Genomic DNA, 6,889 nt, shown 5'->3' with positions numbered 1-6,889 from the left:
GCCCTGCCCACACACACACACACACGCACACGCACGCATGCACACACACACACACACACACACACACACACGAAACCAAGGGATGATTGAGCCAACGCCAGTGCAACTGGTTCCCACATGAGCATGACCCAGTTAGCCCACAGTGAGACTTTGTACTTGGTGTTTGGGTTGAATGGGGGAGCCAGCTGCCCAAGGCTCCTGGTGTTGGCTGAGGTGGGGAGCTGGCATCAACGGCCTCCCAGCTCCTTTACAAACCAGTTATGCAAGATGAAATCAATGGTGATACAGGTGATTACATGGATAAAATGCTAGAATAAGACCTTTAAGAGGAWTCTTTGGGTTGATCTGTCRCTCTACCTAGCAGAAGCCTGCCTTCATTGCTTGTTTTTAGGTTTCTTCTTCACATTTTTWCCCACAGTTTTAATCRGGATTTAATCAATTACTCGACAGTTGAGCACATCAATTTGCCCCTTCAGATCTCCAACAAAGAGTTACTGATACAGTGTTAAAAAGATGTCAAGTCTGGCCTGGCGAGCCCCAATYGGGCCCTCTGTGGGGAAAAACAGGACTGCATTGATATGCTGATCATACCCCAAGCGTGCCCACTGAAGGGGAAGCATCCTCTGCCTGCTAAATAAAACAGCTTTCACTTACTGACTCATACGCACTGCTTTTCTACCGAGTAGCTACTCTCACAAACTCACAACAGCATGGGATTTATTTGTGGAAATCTGATTTCCCAGGTTCGTCCTAAAGACATGCCACAGTCATGAAAGCTAAAAGAGACAACAGTAACGCTCCTGTGTATTCCGATGGAGGTTTCACATCCACAACAGGGAGTGGCAAATAATGTCTCAATGCAGGGAAAATGACCTCAAGAGAGAAATGAAAAAGCAGAACTCTAGAATCACTTGTTCTCACCCAGCTAAATTCTCATAAAAGGCGGAGTCGGCATCCTTAAGTGACCCTGATCATTATGAGGTGATAAATCTTCAGCTGCAGCACAATGTTGTGTTACTTGCAGGGACAAGACATAACAATAAGAACTGATAATATGTGATCAGCTGAAGTGTCAAACGACTCTGTTGGAGTCTCAATTCAATCTACTTAATGAGGCTGGACAGCTCAAACCTCAAGACTTCTCAGCAGTAATTTTGACAAAGAGGCTTCTTGGTGCTCACACTGAAGCATACACACATTAGATTAATGATGAAAACAAGACTGTAGCTTTACAAAATGTAGAGAATCTAAAGATAATGTCTGTATTAAGGGGTTGTAGGTCGTTCAGCAATGCTTTTACAAGACTTTTCGTTTGATCTAAACTCCCTTTAAGTTCTTGTAAAACTACCAGTGACAGGATCTTGGATAAATGCAATGAAAAATGCAATATGGTTGCCCGCCCCCTGACTCGTCTTACTGATGTTTTTTTGAAAACTAAACAGCGCAAGAACACAGGGCATTTTCTCTAAAATGCTACATCTGTCAGAACAGAATTTCATTTCATGCTTCTCAGGAAAATAACTAGGGGTGTCCCGATCAGATACTCAGTATCGGTATCGTTGGCAGATATGGCCAGTTTTTAAAATCGGGTAGAATCAGATTTAGTCATGTGATTGGGCCCATCCAGWTTTTGCAACAGTTTTCAGCTTCATCATGCTTTACAACTGCTGTTAAKAAGTCAAGATGCACACAAGTATGCAACCATGTTCACAGTGTKGGAACACTTTTCAATGGAAAACAATGATGCTGAAACTGCATCTTGCAAAATTTGTAAACTGGATGTTTCTCGTGGTGGGAACAGCAGGGCTCGGTTTAATACTACCAACCTTGTCACATGGAAAAAATAAAGAAATAAAGCTATCTGATCGATCATTAAAAAAAATCGGTTTGTACTGGGAGCCAAACAATCTGGATCAGGACATCCCTAAATATAACTGGCTACAGTACTGTGTGAAGACGACAGGCGAACGGTAAAAGGAAGGAAAACAGGAAACACCAAACAGCATGAAGGCAAAATCATGTCGTGCAGAGGCACAGCCATGGAGAAATGGTCACTGTGGCCAACTCTCTAGGGTTAGATGTGCTGAAGGTGGGGTGGTTGGAGGGCGGGGTGGCGGGTTACAACAGGCACTCAGTCAGGCTTCCTGTCTTGGCACACCCTGCTCTGCCCATTTCCTGCCTGCTGAAAAATGCCCTGCTCCATCACGCCACTACCCCCACCTTCAGCTCCAAAACCCTTGCTCAGTCATCCCTGATGGGCAGCAGCTGAGACCCAGCCCCGAGTTCTGTCTTCCTGTCCTTTCTGGGWGTGTGGGGGCACACAAGACCTTTACAAGGTGAAAGAGATGAATAATAATCTCCTGAATATTAGACTATTACAATCCTTTTACATTACAAACAAATCAGCAGTTATAATCAGTCACATTAGAAATAATTAAGGTGAGATTCAGACTTACAAAGGAATGAAACACGTAGGGACAGTTCTGATCTTTTAAAACTCGGGTTTTATGGAAATGTTATGAACAATTCACGTCTAACCTGTGGTAGATAGCCATTTCAGTGATCTCAATTTGGAGAAATTGGGTTTAAATCTGACAGCCACATTGATGAGCCAATGGCAAATACAAGGAGGGAAGTGGATTACTGACATAAAGCATGTCTATTCTTTAAAAATCTTATAGTAAATTTACCATTGAATGATTACTCCAATAAAAATATGACACTCCTGCAGGAAGTGCTGCAGGCTGCAAAAGAAATGCTTCAGCTAGTGGCTGCTAATGCCATTTGTGCTTGTTAATAATGTGTAATAGGTATGTAATGCAGAATTAATGAAGATGTAAATGTTTATAAAAWATTGTTGATGTGAACCACTACAAATCTTCAGATGGCAGTAATCAACTTTTATCTTGCCCTCCTGACACTAGTTGAAACAAATTTCAGTTCTCCAAACTGAAGCTGCTYAAAGAGATACCTTTAACAGAAGATAATAAAATAGCTCATAACCTTTCCACTGAACCAAATTTTACTAGATCTGAACTATCACTTTAAAAATCTGCTCTTATTTTAGCATGAGTGAGAAAACAGCAACTGAATGGTCTAATGGGAAAAGCTGCATCTGAAGCAATACTGGCAAATAATTTAGATTTCAGTATGAACAAATACAATTATTATTTAAAAAAGGTTAAAAACAAAGAGTAAACAAAAGTACAGAATTAACTGATAATATTCTGAGCAACTACCTTTACACTGATAATTGTTTTATTGCCTTTAAGTCTGTTTACTCTAAAAATCTATTTATTATATACATAACACATTTAATAACAACTAATAATATTTTAGACATTCATATTCTCAAATATCAAAGTAGGCTCATTGTGTATTTAGTGTATGACCAAAAGATTTCTAACAAAGTAAAAGCATATTAGCTCTTTAAAACAAAATCAAACCAACAACAAAAACACGCACCACCCAACCCACTAAGGTTTGACAAAACGAGCCAAAAATAAAGTTTAAAWTACCACTTGACTAAACTGCATCTCACACAAAAACAAACATCCATCGACAGCGCAGGTTTCAAACTCAAACAGCTGTTCTCATGAGAAGCAGTCCAGATCACACGGTGGAGAACAAAAATCCTTTGAAAAGTTGTTTTTGTTTTTAAATCAACTACTTATTTACACGCAGAAAAAGACCTGAGAACGAGACCATCRTTATAGAAGGAAAAGAGGAAGTCTGAATGTAGATCAGAACTATTTTCAGCTATGTGACCAGAAACCAGACTGCAATTTMTTTTTCTATCGTTAAACGATGACTGCCACCCCTCAGTTACTCTACACATGGAGGGGCTGCCCGGGCTAATGAGGCTGTCAGTAGTACGAGGATTGTTTTCCAMTGAATCCAATGAACATCTTCAAGCCCATTAATAACAGAGCATTTGGTGACGCAGATAAGCCCAGTGGGATGAAGGTGTCTCTTAAGAGCCCATTAGGAAAAGCATAAAAAACAAAGAGCTTCAGACTGTTTGAAACCTGCAACTTCTGTGCACGGGGCTGCAGTTGGAGGACAGCAGCTGGTTAAAAATGCACGCATACAATATGTACTGCATGTAGTGTATAACAGTGRTGCCCAATCCTGGTCTTCGAGGGACACTATAGGTTTTAGTTATTTCCTTTCTCTTCAGAATGATTGAAGTTCTAAAGAAGCCTGTTAATCACTCACAAATGAGGGTTGTCAAAGCAGAAAAATATCCAAAACATGCAGGATAGGGGACATACGGGAACCAGGATTGGGCACCACTGGTGTGTAAGATCTTAGTATCCGGACGTCGGCCCGATGAATCTTCAAATGTCTTTCTGCCAGGACTGCTTCCTGCAGCAATGTGTGCAGGAGCGTGGCTTAAAGCTCAACTTCCTGCAGGGTTAGAAGCATCATTAAAGAAACATCTGTCCAGCTTAGATCTGCTCACAACTTCCACACATGTGAAGACATCACAGGGTTCGTCTCAGTGGGAGTTTTCCCACAGACACACTCCACATTTGTTCAAGAAACTGTTCAGGAAAACAAAAATCTCTTTATTAAACAAACAGGCATGAGATTATTCTAAAGATCACAGCACCTGAGAAACAAATGTTTCATTGCTATAATTCACTATGAAAAGTTAAAAATTAGCCAAAACAAATTAAAAATGCTTATAACAAACTAAATGAGAGTACAAACATTGTTTATTTTTGCCCTCATAAAACTTTACTGCACTCTAATACATTAAGCACTTCAAACTAATAATTTGAAACGGAAAATAAATAAAAGGTTCGAGATGAATTCAGGGTTCCCACACCTTGGTCAACATCAAATTCAAAGACCTTTCAAGGACTTTCCGGTACCAATTTTCTCAAATTCAAAAACCACGTGCCATGGCAATTACCTACTGCTACCACAGAATGTTACCAACAAACAGGTTTAATATCATGTAAATTCAATGAAAAACTGAACAACGTAGAAGTTTTTGAGTCTGAATCAACRAAAGAAAGTGGATTAAATGTTTACCCTCTGCTCTGATTGGGTAAAACTTTGACTACGGTTCACGTTAGTTTTTGAAAGTCACGTCAGTTTACCGTAATCCTGAGTTATCCACTGCAACAAATGTAAGTTTTAATTTATTTTTTWWTTTTTTTTTTTTTACAGATTATGAAAATCAGTTGTGTGAATAGAGAACTTCAATCCACAAAAAACATTCAAGGACAAGTGTCATTTTTTTTTTTGGCTGCTTTCACAAACTTTCCAGGGCCTTGAAATAATTTTTTTTAAATTCACCAACTTTCAAGGATTTCAAGAACCCGTGGGAACCCTGTAACATACAAAAGACTACCCCCCCCCCCCACCCCAATTTATTTATTATTTTTCTCTTTTTTATTACGTATTACTGCGAGTACAGTTTTTGGCCTCCCTTTCGCTGTAAATCCAAGAACTCACTCTTTTCTGAACCAACTCTACTTTTGCATTTAAAATGAATCTTTTATGCTTCAAGGCGAAGTTGTGGTGTTTGGCTCTGAAACAAAATCTGTTAAGGTTAAAGTCAACAGGAATGCAGTCGGTCATGCAGTGGATGTTAAGGGCCTCAAAATAAACTGTTTTTGCCTTTTAAAACAGAACCGAATTATGAGGTCTTTACAGCGGAGAAACTATGAAGGTTTGATCTGTTCACTTTATTGGTTGGTTTTACACCGACTCTGTGAAATGATTCCAACAACAACACCCTGTTGTGAATCCAGTAGTGAAAACATCAAGTCAATCAGCCTTGAGTAAATATTTTAGTGTTTAATAAACACAAATGTAATGGTGAAGATCACACTCTTCAGATGGAATTTATCAGTACTATGATTTGTCAAACCAAAGGTGCATTGTGAGAATGTAGAGTCTGCTTGCTGGGAGTTTTGCTTTTATGTGAACTTTGTTTTCATACCGATGTGTCTCACTACATGCCAAAAACGTCTAAACATAAGAGGCAGAGAGAAAAAAAGGCCATGAAATGGTGCAGGACAGCCATGGGAAAATATGCCACTTAAAAGKGGATAGTTTGAGTTTTTTGGTTTTAGTTTCTGTGGAAAGGCAATAAACAATTAATCTTACTTGTTGCAGACAGCTTTTTGAATTATTTCACTTTGGAGAGATGAGAGAGTTTAATTCTGAGCGGATGAATGAGCTAAAAGGCAAATTTGAGCAGAACAAGGATCCAAAGTGGATCCCTGCAGTCTCTAAATTACTCTAGTTTAAAAAAAAAGTCATACCTGTTCATGCTATTACTATTTTACCACTATAAATTTCAAAATACAAGGATATTCCWGCAGAAAAAGTTTGATATTTCTGCAGAAGCTCCCCAGGCTGCACCAGAAGTGCTACAGCCTGCTACTGCTGCTGTGTGTGTTTGGAAATAAAGGACTCTGTGTAAATAACTGTGTAATGAGAAAACAAGGTTTTGCAACAATGTCAGAATTTAATTATTTAATTTTAGGTTGTTCAAAGAGCCATTTACAACAGGTAAGATGATGGCTGTCCATAAGCTTTCCACAGAACCCCCAAAGATCTGAGCTACTGCTTTAACACAGGTTTGCCTGATAACACAGTGGCTACAAACCAGAGACACTCTGCTGCTACACCTACACTATGTCTGCCTCGCCTGACTTCATGTGGGCAGACTGGTTTTATCTAACAGCTCAAAGGATTTTCCTGTTCCAGTTATCAGAGGCCAACTTGATTCATGCATCAACTCTTATCTTTTTTTTTTCTTCTAAAAAACTTCTCTGGTTGAGGATTACAGAACTACGGATGGGTGCTTTCATCATACACCTCGCCACAAAACACACACACACACACACACACACACACACACACA

The 6,889-nt window shown here is 39.4% G+C and overlaps 1 protein-coding gene across 2 annotated transcripts in view; it reads right to left on the bottom strand.

Annotated features, from left to right (window-relative positions):
• Positions 1-6,889, bottom strand: part of LOC106524374 (huntingtin-interacting protein 1) — a gene marked incomplete at its 3' end in the record, with an annotated part of 39,849 nt that overhangs the window by 16,785 nt on the left and 16,175 nt on the right.

Source organism: Austrofundulus limnaeus, unplaced genomic scaffold (genome assembly GCF_001266775.1).
Source record: "Austrofundulus limnaeus strain Quisiro unplaced genomic scaffold, Austrofundulus_limnaeus-1.0 Scaffold184, whole genome shotgun sequence".
NCBI lineage: Eukaryota > Metazoa > Chordata > Actinopteri > Cyprinodontiformes > Rivulidae > Austrofundulus > Austrofundulus limnaeus.
This window is presented reverse-complemented; position numbering and strand designations above follow the sequence as displayed.